The sequence below is a fragment of the Calidris pugnax genome, unplaced genomic scaffold (assembly GCF_001431845.1).
Source record: "Calidris pugnax isolate Ruff unplaced genomic scaffold, ASM143184v1 scaffold182, whole genome shotgun sequence".
Taxonomy (NCBI): Eukaryota; Metazoa; Chordata; class Aves; order Charadriiformes; family Scolopacidae; genus Calidris; species Calidris pugnax.
The window spans coordinates 1,615,528-1,637,935 of NW_015090968.1; the positions used below are offsets into that span (position 1 = coordinate 1,615,528).

At 42.0% G+C, this 22,408-nt stretch overlaps 1 protein-coding gene across 4 annotated transcripts in view; it reads left to right on the forward strand.

The window, feature by feature from the left end:
- FAM110B (family with sequence similarity 110 member B) overlaps window positions 1-22,408 on the forward strand; it is an 85,489-nt gene that overhangs the window by 22,850 nt on the left and 40,231 nt on the right. For 2 of the 4 annotated variants that reach the window (XM_014952661.1, XM_014952659.1), the window contains exon 1: window positions 1,348-1,491. The exons of the other annotated variants lie outside the window; for them this stretch is intronic. The gene's annotated coding sequence lies outside the window, so the exon portion shown is untranslated. Of the gene's footprint in view, window positions 1-1,347; window positions 1,492-22,408 lie in introns of those variants that run through there. 4 annotated transcript variants of the gene reach the window in all.

Here is a 22,408-nt window from a genome sequence, read left to right on the forward strand (position 1 = left end):
CTTTTTTTCATGATTGTTTACCTGATGTTGTAGAAACTCTCAGCATCTTTCAAATACACAGTGGTCTCCTAGATCATAACAGTGCTTAGTTTTGTGGACTTATAAATATGTAAGATGCGTGTGAGGCTTATTGGAGTTAGTCCCCCACACTTCTAAGGAGTACTTGCTCACTGTAAGTATTTTCCAAATGAATTCAGTCGTTTTGCATAATGGCAAAAATCTCCTTGGCGTTTCCACCCCTAGCCTCATGAAAGCTTAGTTAGGACTTTATGTGCCAATGCACATAGAAGCCCTTGGGTCATCTGAGTATCTGCCCACGTGTAAAACGTAAAGGACAGAGGGGGTCCTGTTGGCTTCTGTAGGGCTACTGTGTGCTGAAAGACCTCACCCGTCCGAGGGGCTGTGTTGTAGACAGGGAAGCACTGTGCACAAACCCATCCGAGATGTGTTGCGTGTATGATGCTGGTAACGTGTAGATTCAAAACGAGAATTCTTACTGGTGGAATAAACTGCTGCATTTGTAGAGAGATGGGGATCAGTCTCTTTTCTCAAGTCACAGGCGACAGGACAAGAGGAAATGGCCTCAAGTTGCACCAGGGGAGGTTCAGGCTGGATATTAGGAAAAATTTTTTCACTGAAAGGGTTCTCAGCCATTGGAATGGGCTGCCCAGGGAGGTGGTTGAGGCACCATCCCTGGAGGTGTTCAAAAGACGGGTTGATGTAGTGCTGGGAGGTATGGTTTAGTGATGATGCTCCTTGTTTGTTGTGCGGGTGTCTATTTTTGTCTGTTAGGTTGACAGTTGGACAAGATGATCTTTAAGGTCCCTTCCAACCTAGAAGATTCTGTGATTTTTATTATTTCCTCCTTTAAAACCTAACAAACTACAAGTGGTCGGCTAGTGAAAGAGCCACTCCTAAATATATCCCTTATTTCAGATATGGAGGCAAACCCCCTTGTAGGAGAACCATTCGGGGGGGGAAAACCAACAAGAAAAAAAACAACAAAACCCAAACAGGAATTTTATTTATTTATTTCCCAGCCAAATAACCATCCCGAACGTCGATGCTTTGGGCGGGAAGGTGCGATAACGTCCAAGCTCCTGTTTCCTGGCGTGGGGGTGCCTGGGCATAAAAAAAAAAAAAAGGGGGAAAAAAAAAAAAAAAAAAAGGCTATAATTAGACGAGCAGCCCGTTAAGCAGCGAGCGGTGACAGTGTGCGAGCCCCAGCGAGCATGTGCTGGATTCCGCATGTGCCCGGCGCTTATTGGCGGGCGCTGCTGCTGCCTGCCGGTTTGATAGGTCTCCCCAGGCATCTTTATGCTGCATTACAGACATAGATACAGAGGTACTGCGTGCGGGCGAGGGGAGAGAGGTGCTCAGCTCCCAGCGTAAAAGCCAAGCCACCCCCCCCTCCCAACCTCCCAGATGAAAGGCACTGGTCTTTGTTGCAAAACACCAGTATTTAAGGACTGCTAGCTGCCAGCCGGAGAGGTCAGTGAAAGGAGTTGTGTTTTTTTTTTTTTTTTTTTACTTGGTGGTAATTACTTTCAGGTCTTTATCTCTCTCTCCGGTAAAACAGCCATGCATGAAATGAATACTGTTAATCATGTCATCTGTTTAATGTGATCTTGCTTTCGTTAATAATCGTGCGTCCTCCGGTGGGAGAGCCATCAGATTACAAAACGTATCATTAGAGTGGATTTAGTACAAAAATAGAGGGTATTTATACAGGAATATTGCTTTCGTTTGAAATTTTGAGCCTGTGCATGTGAGTGATTTTACTGGTTGCCTTTTGTTGTGCTAATGGAAATATTTCTTTTATTGGGATGTTTTCTGCAGAGCAATTGAATGAGAGCATTTATGACTATTGGCACACGGAGATAAATCTTTATAAATAGTGATTAGTTTAAAGAATAATTATGTGAAGTGTTCTTTAATTTGATCACAGCAATAACTGTCTTGCTGGTTCTCTTGCACAAGACAGAGGGATGAGGAGTAATATGCTATTGTTCTTTCAACAAAGATGCTGGAGCCTTCATGTTTGGGTGGATTCTTTGTTTCATCCACTGGGTTTTGTTTTAAGTGGCTTTCAAAATGAAACTAAAGCCACCCTGCCTGGTAGATCGCAGTATATCCTTTGCTTAAACACACATTTATTATATCTATATATAAAACTCTGTATATCTGTATTGTTCTCAAAGGCTGAATTTTGGCCCAAAGCCTTGTTTATTGTCAGAACTGCTTTCAGCAGTCGAATGAAACAAGATAGATATGCCAATCTTTTCATCTGTGATTCTGAGGCTATTCCAGTGTTTATCATAGCGTCATACCCGTTTAAGTTCTTTTCACACTTGACCTACGCATCAATTGATCACAACTTTTCCTATAAAAAGCACGCATATTTAATGAGCACATCTCAGAGTGAAAGCTGTTCGGAACAGAAGGAAGCAAGCATGAAGTATTAAAAAAAAAAAAAAAAAACGAGTCTCTTGATGTAGTCATGCCTCATTTGATGACTTTTGAATATTGAGGCTGACTGTTGAGACTTGGAAGTTAATGCCCTTGTCTGTGTCAGACTCCAGAGCCCACATGAACTTGTATATTAAGTCACCAGTCATCTGGCTGGCTGGCTGCCACCATGCGTCTGAGGTACGAGTGGATTGTCTCGGCCAGGATCAGAAAGGTGTTAGGAACGGGAGCTATTTTGGTGTTAGTCCTCACTCTTCCCTCCGTGCCTATCCACAAAGAGGTTTTTTCCTACTGTATAAACCAAAGCAAAGCTGTTAAGCTATATGATACGAAACTCTGTTACCTCCTGCGTACATACCCTTAAATGTCAGCCTTTATTTGGTTGCTAACTTTGTATGGCTGTGGGTGCATCAGGTTATTATAATTATTTGTGATAGCATATTCAAAAGAAGAAGTATTTGGGAGGTTTAATCACAGCTGGTACATACCCACTCCTTCGAATTTTTGCTGTTGGCTAAAATAGTTTCCTTGGTGTCTCCGTTTCATCTAGGTTTTGTTTCCAAAGTTGTTTTCTTCAACGTAGACTTGGCAAATGGCATTTTTGCACGGCAACAGTTAAGTTTGGACAGGGAGGACTCGGGATGCGAAGGCGTGTTGTTCTCAGGCTGTTTCATATTCACTCATTGCTCCAAATTACCAGCCAAAAGTGTCTTAAAGAAGTTTTAAAGTTAAACTATGCCTTCTGCCTTTTTTTTTTTTTTTTAACAGAGGCTTACCTTAAGTAATTTATTTACATCTCTGTGACCTTTGCAACAGCATCCCATGAAGGAGTAAATAAAGGTGATGTTAGTGATAAAGAAACATAGAAAGTAATATCCCCAGCTGAATTATAGGTTTGCCATATCCAGACAGTGTATTTTCAAGAGACGAGAGGCTGATATTTTCAGTTCCATATATTGAGCTACCATTTGTAGGTAACATAAGGCACAAATGGAAAAATGCTGTAAAAGTTAACAAAATCTGGGTGATGGATCTCAGGGAATACCACCACCCCCTGGAAGTGAAATGCTGCACCAGCAGTGGTGTGGACATCTCTGCCTCCAAAAAGAGCTGTGATGATCTGTGCAAACATCACCAGAAAAAATGACAGTTGTGAAACTGGAACTGGTGACAGTGTGATTTAAACTTGTAATACCATAACAGGAAGGAATAAGCTACTTTGTTACTGCTTCTCGTATTGTTATAACCTCCTTTTTCTTCTAGGTAAACAAAGGGAACAAATTGAAGAAACAGATCCTATAGGTTACTCTCTAAAAAAAGTCATCATCTTTGTTGCTATAAACATATTTTAACTATAATCAGCGTATTGCTACAGGAAATCTGCAGATTATTCTCAACGAGATCTTATATTCAAGTTTTTCCAGGGAGTTTCTTGATGTAAAAGTTTTTAATTACTCTTTGTAAGGAGAGGCATGCATTGCACGTTTGCTGTGTGCCTGTGAACTGTTCTTATTTCTGATACTTTGCTTGGTAAATAAATCTCCCAAGTCTTTTGTTATGTGAAAGGGAAACTGTTCTTTCCAACCGGGAATTCAGGGAGTGTGTGTATGGTAAGGGCACAAAAGTATGTTACAAAAATCAAGGTCTCAAGTGTTATATAAATATACATATATATAGCTGGGCAAGAATCACTTCTACCATTTATCACTAATATCTGTGTAGGAATTAATACGTTGTTAACACTTTCAGTGTCATACCAGTACTCTCATTAGAATCCAATAGAAATAGAAATACTCCTCGAAGAGTAGTGTTTTCAGAAACAGTAGCTTTGGCTGCTCACTGGAGCTGGAGATATGCAGTAAACTGGTTGCCTTTTAATAAACAGTGCTACACCAGCCCTGCTTTATTAAGGTCTACTTTTTATTAAGGTCTATTAAGGTACTGTTGTGTGTGTAAGTGAATTTTGCGTACCGTATCAAGTCTAAAGCAGAAAGATGATGCTTAAGGTTAATGTTTTTTTTTTTTTTTTTGTAGTCTGTTAGCAATGAAAAAGATACTTCTGAAAAACAGTTGTAGGGATTTAAAGTATTACCAGTGTTTATTTTGCAGGATTTGTACGTATGTGCCTTACAGTTTGTAAGTCGAGTAGCAGTAACTGATATTTGTGTAAAAGTTTACATTAGAATGAGAAAAGTGACATTGTGCCCTAAAGCTCCTTTTTCCTTTTCCTCTGTTTTTGGAACCAGCACCAGTTATTACTTTGCTGATGAAATGTCTGCCTGCTTAAATGGTCGAGACATTTAATAGCCCATCTATGGATGCTTATTATAACGCTTTGAGAGTTCATGGGAAATCGATAGCCTGTTTTCTGTATTTTGTTGGGTTGAAGGTCTTTTTATTCTTTTAAATCCACAAAGTATTGGGCTGGGGTGGTGGGGAGGCACAGGATGAGCCCTCTGGATGGAGATACCCTCTGCAGTTTCGGCAAGGTGTATGTTAAGTTGGGATGACCTTATTGTCACGCCACTCTTCCTGCACTGATGCAGGAGCGCTAATTAACGGGGTCGGAAATGTGGCCACCTTCTCTGTATGCAGGCGGCTGCTGCCCCAATTTGGGGGGGGCACAGGTCCTCCCATGCCCAGGGACTGGGCACAGGCAAGGACCTGGGGTGGGGAAGGGTCTGTCCTGCCCTTCCTCTCCCTTCCCGCAGGGCTCTGGCTCTCCTGGCACAAGTTATTCTGGGGACCAACTGTGTGGAGTCGGAAGCTTCAACAGCGGATGAAATACGCCTGGCTCTAGGCATCTGCGTGTCAAACGTTCACAATGTTTAGAGGAAAGTCGTGTTTTATGGACTGGGGAATGGAAGCAGTGATTTCTTTTTCTTGCAGCTCTCACAGCTGCAGTGGTACGGTGAACTGAAAACAAAATAGATGACGATGATATTATTTTTTTTACAATTAATCTCCTGTTACGATTAATTTTAATTGTTCGTAAATATATTACCTGCGGTATTAAGTGAGGCTTGATAGATTTGATGCAGAATACAACTGGCAAACAGTAATCCTGGATGCTATTGTCTGCGTAATCCTGGTAACGAGATTCCTGTCTCAGTTTCACGTTGTCTTTCATGGATGTGCTTCAGCCACCTGTAGGCACAAATACTTCCTACAGCCTTTCCATGAGGCACCTGGAGCTTCCAGCCCAGATCCTCGCTTTGTAAAGATGTCATTTTTAAAAGTGAATTGTCCATTCCATTCCATAGCAGACGTTATTTGGTTTTATGCCCTGTCATGCAGTTCATACTTCTGTGGTATATCGGTTTATTAATTGAAACAGTATATTATTTATACTGCTGCTGATTGTACGGCCATCTATGGTTTTGGCTGTGGATCTGTTGGGTCTTGTAGAGTGATTTTACTGTATCCGTTTCTGCCTTCCCAATAGAAATGTGTGTGTGTCACAAAATCCCAATGAATGGCAAAGAAGGATATGAAATTCTTCCTTCTCTTTTAAGGGAATTTAGCATTCTGGAAGTTGGTAGGTTGGCCTAAGGATTAGGCTGTTCTGCTCCCTCATTAGGAAGTCTGTAAAAACACATTCTGTAGCAAAGTTGTGCAGTGTGTGATACAACTTGTATAGAGTATTAGGGCCGTTTAACTGGAGAGAAATGTGAATATCCAGTTTTTCCATGGTATGGACATTTTCGCAAGTTTGTGAAATTTGGCTTTTGCATCTCTTTAGCGTCCATGGTTATAATTGGTTCTTTTAAGGCCTGGGTACTGGTTTTGTAGGTAATGATACAGAAGGAGAGATATTGATATGATGTGGTGTGTTGGCTTATAATGCAAATGCATAATACGATATGGTCTCTATTCCAAAGTGTTTCCCGCCTGTAAAATCTGGGCAGAAAAAGCCTAGAGAGGAATGGAGAAACAGACACAATAAAGATGAAGCATATTTTATGTGACCACAAACTGTGGGCTTGCAGGGTAGGCTGAACAGTCTGTGCTTTAGGATTATAAACCATCACTGCAAATGTCTTTAAATAGAGTGAAAAATATTATAAGGTCAGTATAACTATTCCTGTCTATATAGGCACTTACAGTACAAACTTTCCAGGGTAAGGATGATTTCCTTCTGTCTCGGTGTCATAATTGGCATGGGGTATTTTGGGCATTGCAGTCATCTGGAAATGAGTGTGCGGCTTTGTATTTCTACCGTGACATCACAACAGCAGTCTAGTCAGGACACGTACGAGGGACTTCATAAATTACATCTCTTTCTCTTCCATTACTGTTACATCAACCCTACTGCAACCCATGGTCCTGTCCCATCCTGTCTTCCCCCCACCCTCCTTCCTTTAGCATATTGTGGAGTGCAGAGATTGCTGTTCTGGCACCTTACCTCCCTGGGGACCGGGTGAAGCCCAGCAGGGGCAGTACAATGGCTGTTAATTTTACATAGAAGGCAGGTACCACGGTGGGTGCAACAAAACAGGACCTCAAAATAGATGGTGGCATTGTCCTTCAGTGTTTTGGTGCCTCTTGCTTCTCTCTTCCCCACAGTTCTCTTCTTGCCTTGCTGCTGCCTCCTTTCTAAATTTGTCTGCCCCATTTTCCTTCCCATTCAAATCTATTTCTTTTTTTTACCCACTTCGTCCAATCTATCTCTCTCTGCCTTTCAGCTTCAATCTGCCATTCAGCCATGTGCTCTTTGACATCTTTGCAGACACCGCTCCCTTTTGGGGGGTGGATATCCAAAAATACCTTGTAGGCAGAGGTGCCCAAGGACAGCACGCAGGTAGAGAATTTAAGTTCTCTTACCAAAGATGCTTGATATTTTTTCAGTTATTTATTTATTTGTTGGAGCAAGATGTCCTTGGCTCTTGCGTGGAAAGCTCATTCTGACAAATACAAATCTTACCCCTGACCTTTCCAAGTCTGACATATCTGCCTTTTTTTTTTTCTCTCAGCCTGCTACCTCTTTACTGGAAGGAAGCATCTCTGTTCATCTTCCTGTCATCCTCCTGTCATCTCTAGATCAGGCCTTTCCAGTGTGATTAATGAGCTTTGCTGACCATTTCTGCAAATGGGGCTCCTTTCCATCGTGCCTCCGTGCAGGTACCCCACACCAGCCACGCTTCTCTAAGAGCTTGCCCCAGAGGAGCTGCTTCTGCCCCTCCTCCTGCTCTCCGTGGGTGTCTCGGGCAGCGGTGGCACGTTAGTGACCTGAATCTTGACAGCTTCACTGCTGCCTGCAGGGCTCCGAGCCGTGTGGGTGCTTACTGCCTTAAAGTCACATTTATTTTGCTCTTTTTTGTGCCGGCTACTTGGCACATTTGCTGCACGGGATGCCTAAAGGATCCTGCTCTGCACCTTCATTAAAACCTCACAGAGCAACAGCCGAGCAGATCATGCCCCCATCTCATGCTAAAGTATACAGGATTTGGGTTCTTCATCTGTAGTGGGGCTTGATGAGAAGTGTTTTTTCCTATGGTATGTGTAAAAAAACCTGGGATGCTTCTTTACTATAGACTGTGTTTTTTAGCTCTCTAAAGAGCCAGAGTTTTTGCAAGTGTTTTCTTTTTCCTTATGGTACAAAGCAACTTATACTTTCTTATTTTACTTCAGCATGACTCTGAAGCCTTAAATTTGCATCAAAACCATGTCTGCAACTAAGTCTTAAAACACATCCATTCTTAGAAGACATCTACAAATGCTAAATCCGTCTGGTGTTGAATTGCCATGATTATTTTTGCAAGCTTGCTGAAACTGGATTGATGCTTTCCTCATCTTCAAGAACTATGTACATCTGCCACTTATAGCAACTCTTCTGGCTTTTGCAGAACATCGTACTGGAAGCATTAAGATCCTATGCAAAGCTTTCTTTTTTTTTTTTAATGCTTCTCACCAAAATTAAGTATGGAGTTATCAGTGTATATATAAATACTTGACGAGGAAGAATAAAGAAGATGGAGCCAAGCTCTTCTCAGTGGTATCCCATGGCAGGACAAGAGGCAACAAGCACAAAATAAAATACAGGAAATTGCATTTAAACATAAGAAAACACTTTTTTTTTTTCTTTTTTAATCTGGGGATGGCCAAACAGTGGCACAGGTTGCGCAGAGAGGTCTTGGAGTCTTTGTCCCTGGAGATGTTCAAAACCCAACTGGTACAGGGTCCCAGGCAACCTGCTTTCAGCAAGGGGTTGGACTAGGACATCTCCAGAGCTGCCTCAGCTGTTCTGTGCTTCTGTAACTAGACATCTCCAAACAGCAGACCAAGCAGGCCTTGCAACTCTAACCAAGTTGGTGTTTGTTTTGTTTTTTTTTCTGTGCTAGTTCTGCTGTCCAAAATGACTTCACATTTTATAGCTGTCCTTAGGTGTGAATGTGCCCACGTGTAGGTACATATACGCCTACCTATTTCTGGCTGTTGTGTAAATGTACCTGGAGGCTAGGACAAACTGGACAGTATCAGAGGTGGAAAAGGGAGGAAGAGAATGTTTTTGTATTTTTCTTAAATATACAAATGCCATTTCATACTGGCCACCCTGGTTTTCTATGCTTTATGCAGCTATTGAGATATTTTTGCCTATCATAATAGTACGCTACATCTGTATAGTAAAAAATACTAGATGAAATTGCTTTAAGGAAAGCTTTATTTTTCTTAGATGACTTCTGTTGGGCACTGCTTGTACGTAGTTACATCTTTGTTACAGACCACATTGTGTTAAAGTAGGCACAAACAGCCCAGAAGGAGATCTGCGTGAGGGAAAGAGGAAACTAAAAAGCTCTTGAGTGAGGAGAGAGAGGTGCACCCTCAGCTGAACTCCCCTTTCTCAAAAACATAGCTCCAAATGAAGTAGTAAACATGGAAAAACTGGCCTAAGTTGAGAACTCTGTACAGGCACTTTGTATTTATGCAAATATTTTTTAGAGTCCTACATAGACATGATTACTGCTCTGGTGGGGTGTGCAGCCCCTGGTAGCTGTGAAGGTCTGACAGCGGTGCTGAGAACTAGGAAGCTGGGCAAGGCTGACTGCTAAATCCCATGTAGTCTCTTTGGAATATACAAAAGAAGCATGAGGTGACCTCAGGGGCTGTGTTGGAGGAAGCTGTCTATGAGCATCCTTTGTAGCATGAGTTGGATAACTTCGCAAGCACCTCCTTTTCCCATAAAGCTCTTCATCCTGTCCCTTCAAAGCCATGAATCCTGCCTTGTAGCAGTAGCAGCTTACTCCTTTTCAGCCCTATTAAAGTCAGTTATCTCCTTGTTTAAGTTACCACCATCGTTATTATTACATTTTGGGGGTTGAAGTCATTGTCTTTGTTTACATCTTGGCCTAGATAAGTAACAGAGCATGCAGACCTGAGGTTTTATATTTGAAATTGCGGAAACTGTTATCTTTGTTGCAATGAGCATTTGGATTTTTACTGTTTAGATAGATGGCAATGCCACATTTTCTCTTCTGATGCTCTGTGTTTAAATATGGTGTGGGATTTCCTTTTTCCTACTTGTTCACGGGTATTGACATAACAACTTAGAAAGGTCTAAGTAGCATTTCTAAGACAGTGAAGCACTTGCAAAAATAGCAATAGTAATAACAACAAAATCTGTTTTCAAGATGAAAGAAACAAATCTCTGTTTATGAAAGCTTGCTTAGTTCCATGCTTAACATACCAGCTTCAGTCACAGCCACGAGAAAGTTTTGAACTTTTTTTCTTGTTGTCTTCAAAGCCATGAATCCTGCCTTGTAGCAGTAGCAGCTTACTCCTTTTCAGCCCTATTAAAGTCAGTTATCTCCTTGTTTAAGTTACCACCATCGTTATTATTACATTTTGGGGGTTGAAGTCATTGTCTTTGTTTACATCTTGGCCTAGATAAGTAACAGAGCATGCAGACCTGAGGTTTTATATTTGAAATTGCGGAAACTGTTATCTTTGTTGCAATGAGCATTTGGATTTTTACTGTTTAGATAGATGGCAATGCCACATTTTCTCTTCTGATGCTCTGTGTTTAAATATGGGGTGGGATTTCCTTTTTCCTGCTTGTTTATGGGTCTTGACATAACAACTTAGAAAGGTCTAAGTAGCATTTCTAAGAAAGTGAACCACTTGCAAAAATAGCAATAGTAATAACAACAAAATCTGTTTTCAAGATGAAAGAAACAAATCTCTGTTTATGAAAGCTTGCTTAGTTCCATGCTTAACATACCAGCTTCAATCACAGCCGCGAGAAAGTTTTGAACTTTTTTTCTTGTTGTTGAATTTTCAAAAATTGATCAGATGCATCCTTTAATCCTTATGAAATGTACCATTTTTCCCTGTTTGTTTAATTTTAGTTCAACAGTTAGGCTTTTCACACTTGAATAAATTGCATTCTTTGTTCTATACAGTTGTCTCTTGAAAATCCTTTGGAGGTAACATGTGGTAATGTGGAAGTTTTGTCAGGTATCACAAACATGCATGAAGAAAGGATGGGTTTGCACTGACAGCTTGAGTCTCCCTTCTCTGCTCTTCTTTCCTCTTCCTGCACGTGTGTTTTAAAACCACCTCTTCCTCTGTCTGTCCTCCAACCCCTTTTCTTCCCAAGTCTATAATACTCATGTGTGCTATGAATTTCAATTTCAAGGACCGTTTGGCCATCTGAAGCAAGAAGACAAGGTCCCGTTCCATATTTTAAAGTATAAAACCTTTTCATTTCCTTTTCATGGTATATCTGGAAATGTCGCAAATGTTTGATGTGAAGTTCTTCAACAAAAGTGAGACCTGCCCATAAATCAAGCTGCCCCACAAGTCTGAGACAGGCTCGGCGCTGCCAGCAGTGAGGGGTAGGCTGCCACCAGTGTCACCATCACTTTCTCACATGGTCCTACCCTTCCAAACTGCACAGGGAAGAGGTGACGGAAGTGGCAGAAGGAGTTCCTGGTCAGACATTCCCCAAGGAAGAGTTTAGGAGTTTTAGGGACTTGATTTCAGATCTGCAGAATGGTTTTAGTGATATGCTGCTGCTGGAAGCAACATGTAGTGGGCTATGAGTTTCCCGCTTTTCTGTGCAGCAGGAAAAGGAGTTTTCATTAAGCTTAAAGGTTTTGGGTCAGCTGCTTCTGTAGGATGTTTTCATCCTGAAACCTGGTGGTTGGAGGATCCCTTAACACCAAGCCCAGTGGTGTTGGAACAGCAATTGTGAGTTTCATAAAGGCAGATTCACACCAAGGTGCTTTTGGGCAGGACCTTGGGACAGAGGTGTGACTTCTTGAGATCATTAGAAAGTTTGATTTCTTTCAGCCACGAGTACCAACCAAAGCACGATGCTGTACTTTGTGCCACAGCATCAGCATTTTTGCTCTGCTCTGGAAAAGTTTGGAAGCTCACTTGTGTTTTTATAAAGAGGACAGCAACCCATCTGCTATGATGCTTATGGGGACCCCATTGGCATTTCGTCCTCAAAACGGAGTTTACCGTGTTTAGAAAATAAGTTGCTAATGCGTAAAGAGGACAGAAACCCATCTGCTTTGATGCTTATGGGGACCCCATTGGCATTTTGTCCTCAAAACAGAGTTACCGTGTTTAGAAAATAAGTTGCTAATGCTGAGAACCAGGCTGAAGAGGTTAATTTGTGCTACTGGTTCATTTCAGGTTTTTTTGCACTTGTGGGAGAAGTCAGATGGCCCAGTTACGAATGCAGAACTGATACAGCCTCGAAAAATAATTGGATTTTTCCCTCTCAAAGAGCAAAACTAGACTAGGTGTAATTCTGTTTCAGTCTCCATTGTATCTAGCGTGATTTTAGCATAATTTTGAAGTCCAGGGGGAGTTCCTTAACATCCCATCCCTATTTCACATGAGCTGTCACCTGAGGTGATTTGTACTTCTTTAAATGTGCTCTGCCTTGCAAGTAAGTCCTTAAATACTCTGCACAAGTTTTGAATGGCTGAGTTGTCTCTGCAGTTAGATTACAACCTTTATTTCTGGTTTTATCTATCTATTTCTGTTTTTATCAGAAAACATGGTTACGTAAAAACAGGGTTAACATTAAAGTTTTCGAATGCTCAGCTGGAATCTTGAATTTGCTTTCAGGGTCTTCTAAAAGCCCTGAAGTGTCCCAATATTTCTTATAAATAAAGGTCACTTTCTTGCGTAGCTAGTGCGATTGCTATTAAGTTAGCCTACTGAGAGCCGTATGTCTTAAGGAGCCTTTATGATGATATTTCTAGACAAAGTAGCACTTACACTAGCTTCATAATTTTTCCCTAAGGTAAAAAAATCTGCAATCTACTTGAATCAGAAAATAACTTTCTCTTCCTGCCTTAAACCTGTTCATCTTTTAAAATAATAATGAAAAATGGGTGCATTAAAAATCGGTCATCAAATACGGTATCAGTGAAATAAAAGCTGACTCGTCCTTCCTACCCCTGCTTTATTTCTCCCATGGCCCTCACAAGCAGGGGACAACTCGTATCTTGAAGATTTTCCTGATGTAGCCTGTCCAAGATGCAGCCTTCCCCGGCTGCCTGCGCTGTGAAATCTTCTATCCGTGTCTCTGAAGTACTGCGCCGTCGCTTTTCCAGCCGGGATGAAAGCAGCCTTGTCCCACTTACATCAGTTCTGTATATTGCTTGAAAGAGCATCTCCCAAGCCTGTGGCTTTGATCATATCATCCCTCTTTACATCTTTTTGTTGGTTCCTCCTTCCCCGTTGTACTCAGCGCTGAAACTCTTGATAAGATATCCTAGTGTTATCTATCATCTCTCATTTATTATCAAAATGTTAGTTTCCTGTCTCCATAATGCCATCTTAAGTCACCTTGTCATTACGCTTTCAAACAGTTATCTTTCTGCTTTGTTTTACAGCCTTTTCCACCAGGGAAGAGCTAATACTGTTAAATCAATTCAGTGTGCTCCACCGTGTTACTGTCTTCTTTTAATTTACCTTGTATCACTAGGCAATCTTGCAAATTGAATATTAGTAACTTTTCAATTAAGACCCAGGAAAAGGTCTTTTCAGAAGGACCTGCATTTATACTTGGAACAGCGCATCTGGAGCATCGTATCTGCTGGGAGGACTTTTCTGTGGAGATGGTGGGGAAAAGCTTGTAGCGCAACAGGAACTTGCTAAGGTGTCTTCACTGGTTACAGAGAACAAGTCTGCTCTGGTGACATTTCTAGATGAGTGGATTTGGGCGCAGTGAGAATTACCATCAGTTAGAAAAGCAAATTGTCCTGTGAAGCAAGATTAAAAAATAACGTTAATAAAAAATAAAGGATGGCTTAAAGAAGGCTGAAATTAAATACCGCTGCTTCTGGTGCTCTTGGGTATTGAAGGTCCCGAACAAACTCGGTATGTGTTTTCTGGTGCTTCACAAAATAATTTGTGCAGGTGTGGTGGCTGTGTCATTTTGGAAGACTCAAAGCATTGTGTTGTGGCCTCGCAGAGGGGAAGTGCCCTTCTTTCAGGAGCCAGGAGTTGCAGTAGGAATTGCCTTTCTCACCCACTGACCCAGCGCTTTTCTTCAGGTACGAAACAGGAGCGACAATGGGTCCAACCCTCATTGTGGTTCCAGGCACTAATTAAGTAACTCTGTTTAATACCACTCTGGAAAGCCCAGGGGTTTTTGTTGTTGTCCTTTCAGGTTTGGTGGTGGGTTTGGTTTTTTTGTTTGTGTGTTTTTTGGGTTTTTTTTGTAGTAGATGCCTGAAAGTCTTAAGCTCAGTTTTGTTTGCCAGATCATTCAAACTGTGCTACGTTCACTAGCTCCCCATGAAGGCAGTTGGCAATGCCACTGGGGGGTCACTCCATTAAGAAACAAATGAAGGAAAAACCCTCCAAAAAAACAAACAACACAAAACTTACTTATTAAGGACCTAAATTTCCACATAAAAACACTGGGATGGTGTTAAAAGAAATCAGAAAACTTCTGATCATTAAATGCTATTAGATATTTAGAAGAGATCTGCAAATAGTACTTTTCTTCAGTGCATTTCTTAAAAACTTGTATTCTTTTCAATACACTAAGAATTATGAGGATAAAGAATGTAAGGGGTCCCTTGTAGGTGCCAAGTAAGATGTTTGTGAAACGCTGTCACAGAGGTCTACTTCGTACCACGGCACTGTCATAAATAGAACTTAGTGGAGATAACTTGGAACAGAAAACTTGTTTTGAAAAAATGCTGAGACAAAACTAAGGAGTTGGACTAGATGATCTCTAGAGGTCCCTCCCAACTCCGACAATTCAGTGAATCTTTGTTTCCTGTCAAAATCTGTGCGTACACGCATATATGAGGTTGGAAAATCTGAAACCCCTTGGCATGACGATGGTGTGCGATCGCGGAGACCAGAAGGTTTATGCAATTTGGCCGTCGCCTCCCACTGGAACTGGTAACAGGCATGGGAACTGCTGGTCATGGTCACTGCCTATGCATTGCGTGGCTTGGGAAGAAACCCAGTCTCTACCACAGGAGGGGCTAGTTCAGGGACAGCTTTTCCATCCTACTTGCTTTTTAAAGCAGTTGTGGTTTGGAGGTGTGTGGTAACCGACAGAAGGGTGTAGCCGGCCCCTTTGCAATTAAAAATAATCTTGTTCCCAGCGGACAGGCACTTTGCTGCGCCTCTCTGTGGTTCAGGGAGTTTCGGGATGGGTAAGTGGAGGCTGGAAGCAGGTTTGGAAGGTGAGGAGGGACACGCTGGTGTTGGGGCTGGGGGTATCCCAGGGCTGAGATGTCTAACAGCGTGGTGGGGCTCCTCACGTCACCGTGGACGTGTTTAGAGGTATATGTGCCGGTTCATTGACTGGAAATCTTCTGGGGTTTTGTAGCAGTTGCTAAGCAACTGCTAAACACTTCAAAACGGCGTTTTTCTTCCTTACCCTGGGACTGTCCTTGCAGCAGGGACAGGGGTGGGAACATGTGGTGGGGTCCTTCCTACCACGCGTCACTGCCAAGGTGATGAAGTGCCTGGACTTGCAGTGCACTCCCCTTGCAGATTCATGACTCTTTTACACCGTCACAGCAATTTCATCTTTTCACGTGCATAAAGATCTCAGGAAGAAATTTTTTAGTATGAGGGTGGTGAGACACTGGAACAGGTTGCCCAGGGAAGTTGTGGATGCCCCATCCCTGGAGGGGTTCAAGGCCAGGCTGGATGGGGCTTTGAGCAACCTGGTCTGGTGGGAGGTGTCCCTGCCCATGGCAGGGGGGTTGGAACTCGATGATCTTTGAGGTCCCTTACAATCCTAACCATTCTATGATTCTATGATAAATATTACCCTTGACAAGAGAAGATGCTGTATTTTAAACTTTCCTTGGACAAAGAGTGAAATTCTCCGGCAAAACCTTGGTATGTTGAGGCAGGGGATCAGATGTGCATCAAAGGGACGTAAAATAAGAGCTCTGCTGCTGCTGACCCTCTGGTGCCCTTCACCCTCGGATGACGGAGTGTGCTCTCAGCGTGGGCATCCATGAAAATAACTTCAATTTTTGCACCAGCCCAGCAGTTCCTATATTACAAAAACAGCCAGGTGTGTGATCCATCTTAGCGGTCGGCATGCCGGCTATTGAGATATAAATTCTGCTGTCGGTATTTTGAATTATTATTTCCCAGAAATTACGATTTACATGTAAGGATTATGTTCAAATTAGTGCAGCTTGAAATTGGCTGGTGCTTCCTGCATTTTTAGCATTAAAATACGATGGCCTCATTGGCAGTAATTTAGTTTTGGTGTTTGATTTATTCTCAAGCACCTTAGTTTTACAGCTTCTGTCTTGTTGCTTGGCAGAAAGGCAGCTGCATGGGGTTTGATGATCCAGAGCCATTAGTTTGCAGTAACAACTGTTGGTTCTTGGCCTTATCAGTTTTTATTTCCAATTAAGATGCAGCTGTTGGGACTCCTGGAGTGTGTGTGTGGAATTATTTTACCTAATGATGTAAGTGGGATAATCCTAAAATAAGGATCTGTCCCTCAAAACAGCCAGGAATAGACAAGGTTGTGAGACCTCAAAGTTTAGAGAGAAGTACCCCGGGCTGTGATTTTTGTGACAATCTAGATAAAATGATCCCGAGTTTCTTTTCTCATGTAAATGTCAGAGAATTAATGATTCAGAGGAGATTATCCTGAAGGATTTTTCACACTGCATGTTTTGTAACATAGTAGGAGGAACGTACAATTTGCTAATGCTTTTGAACTTACAGTTTTATTGTGACATTTTGAGCATTCACGGGTACAGGGCTTTTTGACTTTTAAGTGAACAGATAAATTTGTGAGTTTTTTAACTTCTTTTTGCTCAGGTACATGTTCAGTGCTAGATGTGAAAATCCCTGAGCCACTTAAAAAAAAAAAAAGTTACAGCCTATAAACAGTTATCAGCAGGAGAGAAAGCCACACATGAATCACTGCAGTGTATTGCAGACTGTACAACTATATTAAACCAGCCATTTACAGTTAGGAAATCAAGCTGTCTGAAGATGGTCAACGCTAGATTTGAGCTTTATGTGTAATTTCACTTTAGTGGCCCATTCATGCATAGGTGGTTTTTCTGAAAAGACTATCATGTACTCTTCCTCCAAACTCCAACCACGCAGCAGAAAGTTGCTCATACTTAGATAATTGCATACACACAATTCAAACCGTAGTGCCACACGTACATATGTATGTAAACACACTCTGCCTATATATATATGTGTGTGTGTATATATATATGCTACTACACATACATATAGTATGTTTTGACTGATGCATTTTCCCAGGTGGAAGATCCTTTGAACAGGAGAGCAGCTTCTCCTTTATATCTTGTGGATGTGATTTTTGGAAAGGTGAGGGTAAAGGGGGATAGAGGTCCTGGGTTCCTGGCTCACTTGCTGCTGCTTTGTGTGGCAAAGGAAGGCAAGGAGCAATCCTGTGCTCATATAAGTCTTTTTTGGAGGGATTTGCATAGTGTCTTTGGAGACTGCTTCTTCCTGTCCCTCCAGCTTTCTGAAAGGAATATAAGTTATAGCCAGTTGTTTCAGCAAATTCATCAGAAATGCTTTGGCATTACCTCGTGACTGAAAATGATAGTATCATCTAATAGAATAAAAACTAGTCAGCCAAGTAGAAAGCGGCAAGTTGAATATTTGACATGCTCTCCCACTAATAGGAATCTTTACTTGATTTTATTAAATTTCATAATAAAAAACCCTCTTAATTTCCTAAATCGTTGAACTCCGCCATCAACTTAAAATGTTAGAGTTATTGGCAAGAAGTATTATAAACTGATACATCTAGCTCTTATTGGCACAACCACAAACCAATTACTCTCTCTTCTATTTCAATACAAGAGTCAGAGAAAGTTCATATAATCTTAATATTTTTCCAAGGATTTTTATGGACAGGGTTTTTATGAATCTGTTTTCCAACAGATTTTTATGAACCCAAGGAGGTTGTTACAGCAGGCCTATGAGAAAAGATATTTGTATACAATGAGATGCTATATTTTAATAGAAACTATCCAAACATGAGTCTTCCAGATTTTCATTCAGGTACTTGACGTGGTTTGAATAAGGACCATCATGTGAAAACTTGCTGGGATGGATGGGGCTCCTTGTCCTCAGGAGATCCTGTGGTAGCCCTCGTACGAAGGCATTGCATGGTGTTAGTGAGGGATGGCTCTACTGAGAGAATTTGCTTTTTCTTTTTGTTAAGGTATAAAGAAACTCTTGTTTTTATCAAATTTGTGTGTGTGTGTAAGACAGATACTCTGGTCTGTGTGGAAGCAATGACCGTGAAGATGATGTCTTTTGAACACTGAACTTTATAAGAGAATGTTTTTAACTTGAATGTTCTCGGTTTGAAGATCGTCTGATCAAGGATGGCAGGTTGACTTTTAGGGCATCCAGTACGGTTTAACGTGCCCCAGGGTATCTGAGACAGCATGGTGGGCAGGATCCTGCTGTGTAAGCTCTGAGAGACATGTCGTTGTGTTTTAAATAGTATTGTGACAAGGAATGAGTGTCTTCTGCTTGTGAGCAGTCTGGAAAAGTAAAACCAGAAATGGGGCATTAAAACTTTGCGTGCCTGGGAACTGAAATTACAGAAACCCTTTGCAAGTCCTAAGAACTGCTTTTTTTTTTTTGTTGCTGCTGGTGGTGATTCTTTTTCTGCTTATGCAGGATCTATTCCTGCATGAAAAAACAGAAATTCTGTGGGTGTCTTAATAATTCTAAAAAAACTGTAGGAATAGTTAAGAAAACCAGACACAACCAAACAAAAAATCCCAACAAAACCCCAAACCCCCAAAACTGAAAAAGCAAGGGTTTTTATAACTTGCTTGGTCACTAACTTGATTATAGTGGATGTATAAAACGTGGTCCATTTTGGTAGTACATTATGTTACCATGGTAACATTGACTTACTAATTTAGAAACCCTTCAGGCTAGTTTTGAGAACACTAACATTGCACTAGTACACCAAAACACGAAAAGACTTATTGTCAAAGTAACTGCTAAATATTTAGGATGAGCCCTGTAGATACATGTGGACTTTTCCCCCCCCCCAATTTCTATTAGGATTCACATTGTTTACATTATTAAAAAAAAAAATCTGTGACCAGAAACAAGTTAATACTCATTTATCTTAATGGTTGCACTGTTTTTCTTATTAATTTGTTTTATTTCCCTCTTGGAATTAGACCTTTGGGGTCCCATTGTGAAAGCTGTGGTAGGTGCCACTGCTTAGCGTCCTGGCTACAGGGGGCTGTTATTAAGGGTATGTGCTTCCTGCTCCCAGTACGTGGATTATATTGAGATATATATATACACATCACACTCCAAATCCTGGATCTTAACAGGTTCTGCCTTATCTTATTTGTGTGTGATCACAGATTGTCTATCCTTTCCATTATATACTGTAAAAAAATAATAACACAACAAAACCACCCAACCAAACAAAATATCTATCCTTTCCATTATATTATTGTAAAAAAAAAAAACAAACACAACAAAACCACCCAACCAAACAAAATCACTTGTTATAGTCCCTTTCACAGGCAACTTCCTATAGAGTGGAGTAATTTGTGGGCTCAACTCCTTGAACCTGTTCTTGTAGCACCCTCTAAGGCTGCTGTGAGCCCTTATTTCTCTCTGGGGTTGGGGAGGGCTGTGGTTGTGTGGGACTGGTGCACGTCTGAGGTGCTGGGAAGTTACAGCCTTTTCATCACACCTCGTCACGGGGGATTTTTTGGCAATGTTTCTTCCCCCACAGTTTCCACACCACGTGCTTTTCTTGTTGCATATCAGTATATGTGTGCACAACTGGATTTGTTGCTGCTTTACCTAACTCAGTTATGTTAAGCAAAGCCACTCTTAGCATGGGAAATAAGCAGATTTATTAGATCTTGGTCGAATTGATTCTGCAGTCTGACTAAAGAAGACTTTTACCAGAAAAGAAGTGACAAGAAGATTGGAATATCAAGAAATACAGTTAAAACAGAGTTGACTGAACAGTAACCTCCTTTGCAGAAGTATATTTAACCAAATCTGCTTTGTAGTGACTTGGTATGCTTCTTGTTTCATGATAATTTCTTAAATCCTTTTAGGGGGCAAAGGTAGGTTTTAGTCTTATTTTTTAAGGGGTACTAAATTGAGAGATCTGGAAATCAACAGCTAGGATTAGATTGCAACACCATGTTGGCCAAAACTTAGGCTGATCTAGATTCTGAACTTTTATTTTTAAAAGAAAAAGAAAAAAAGGTGTTTCTAGCTCTTCCAGTCATGAGGATTACTGTTAAAGCTGTGAGCAGGATGCAGCCAAAGCAGTCATATCCTTGCATGTCTCTGTACTGCCCAGATTAGGAGATGTTTCATCTCCTATACCGGCCTTAGAGACTGTTGACTCTGAAGTGGAACAACTGCAGCCCCTGTCTGAAGGCAGTTGTGTCTTCTCACCTGAACACCAAGCAAGTGTGCCTGGGTGCACACTGGGTGCACACCAAATTAAACCACCACCATGCTGTGTTTGGCAGGATTTCAAGCTTTCCTATAACCATTAATACTGTGCAGGTATGAATTTATAAGGTGCAGACAGGGCCGTGAGCAGGGCATGTCAGATGCAGATGCTTATATTAAGTAAAATAGTTGACATTTAAGATTTTTACAGAAAAACTGACCAAACCTAGAGGTAAGCATCCACATTCAGAATCATAGAATGGTTTGGGTTGGAAGGGACCTTAAAGATCATGGAGTTCCAACTCCTCTGCCATGGGCAGGGACACCTCCCACCAGACCAGGTTGCTCAAAGCCCCATCCAGCCTGGCCTTGAACCCCTCCAGGGATGGGGCAGCCACAGCTTCTCTGGGCAACCTGTTCCAGTGTCGCACAATTTCTCACAATTAAATGCACCCAGAATTGAGGTAGGCTATAAATGGTGCTTCTCTTCCTTGTCCCTGTCCCCACCCCTGTCCGTTTGATGGGAGAATATAATTTTTAGCCCGGATCAAATCTCAAACCTGATATTGCTGTGCCCCTACAAGCAGTTGCACCAGTGTAACCCAAGGGATGCTTTGGAGGAGAGAGGAAGGTCTCACCACCACGCAGGAGGTGGACAAGGCCACGTTCCAGCTGGAGTATAGCTCCTCACAGCCTTACTGAAGCACAGGGGGTGTGGGCAGCCACCAGTGCTTCTCACTTGGTGTCCACGGCCATGGTGATGTGCTGCTGGGCCAAAATTGCCTAATTTTAGGTCAAAGAGGTAGCAGTCAGTACTGGGATGATACCTAAGGAAGCTGGACTCAGGTTGGGATGGGCTCCAGACCAGATCTTGGAGTTAGGTTGTGGTGTGCACCCGTGGGACCCTTCCAGGGGCACTTTAATGCTGGAGGTGGTGCAGAGGGAGGCACTGGTAGAGATGGAGATGGAGCGAGTAGGAGCCCAGCCTCATCTCTCCTTTATGGTGGGAAGGCGGGGTGAAACACAACCATGTTTGGCCAAGTTTGTGTGCTCGGTGGCGAGGGTGAGCCTGAGCCTCTGGGAGGGCAGCCATGGTGTTTTCCAGGGTGTTTCTCCCTCCCCTGCAGCGAGCCACCCTAGCCAGATGCCACCATGCAGGGGAACACATCGGTGACACGTGCTGCTGAGCCATCCCAGCTGTTTCTCAGCCACCCACAGCTCCCTACCCCTCCTCTCCGCTCCCCCCCAGCAAATTAAATATTTAAAGTTTGAATTACCCTACCTAGCAAGAACAAGTTCCTATTTCCGCGTGCTTCACTCCTTATAACTCAGCAACAGCAGCGATGGCATTTTGGTATTATCTGGAGATTGAAAAAAAAATTAGTAATTACAGTCTGTCTGGTTTTACCTGCTTCCTTCACTGCTGTCAGAATATATTTTAGTTGAAGAACTTGTGTCCTACCAGAGCACCCTTCCTGGAAGGAAGATTTGGGTGCATCACCATGGGGGTGTTTGTCCCACTGCCCCTTCCCACAACAGTGGGGTGTTCTGACCCCTGCACATCCCTGGTGCCAGTGTCCTGCTCTTAATGTTTGGTTTTATGTGCTAGTGCAGTACAAACTGGTTGGATTTATAGAAGAATGACCCAGGCTCCTTTTCCAAGTGGGTTATTTGGGTAATTTTTTTGTTGTATGGTTTTTTTGGTAAAGGCAGCATGGCATCCTCCTCGCTCCAGGGTGTGTTTTGTGTCTGGTTTATCCTGGCTTCCCATAACACCAAAGAAGAAGTTATTGTGGTACTTCATCCACCCAGCGATGCTCCTCGATGACACTGCTTGCAGGGCTGCTCATTAACAACTTTTGTTCCCAGTGTCCTGGGCTGTTATTTACCTACTCATTAATATTTGCTGTGCCTGATGAGGCTGGGTTTTGCCGTAGGTGTCAGTGACACAAGTTGTGTGTTTTCTCACAGTCTAGCAAAGGAATAGATGGAGAACTGAGCTGTTGTCAGGACTGGAATT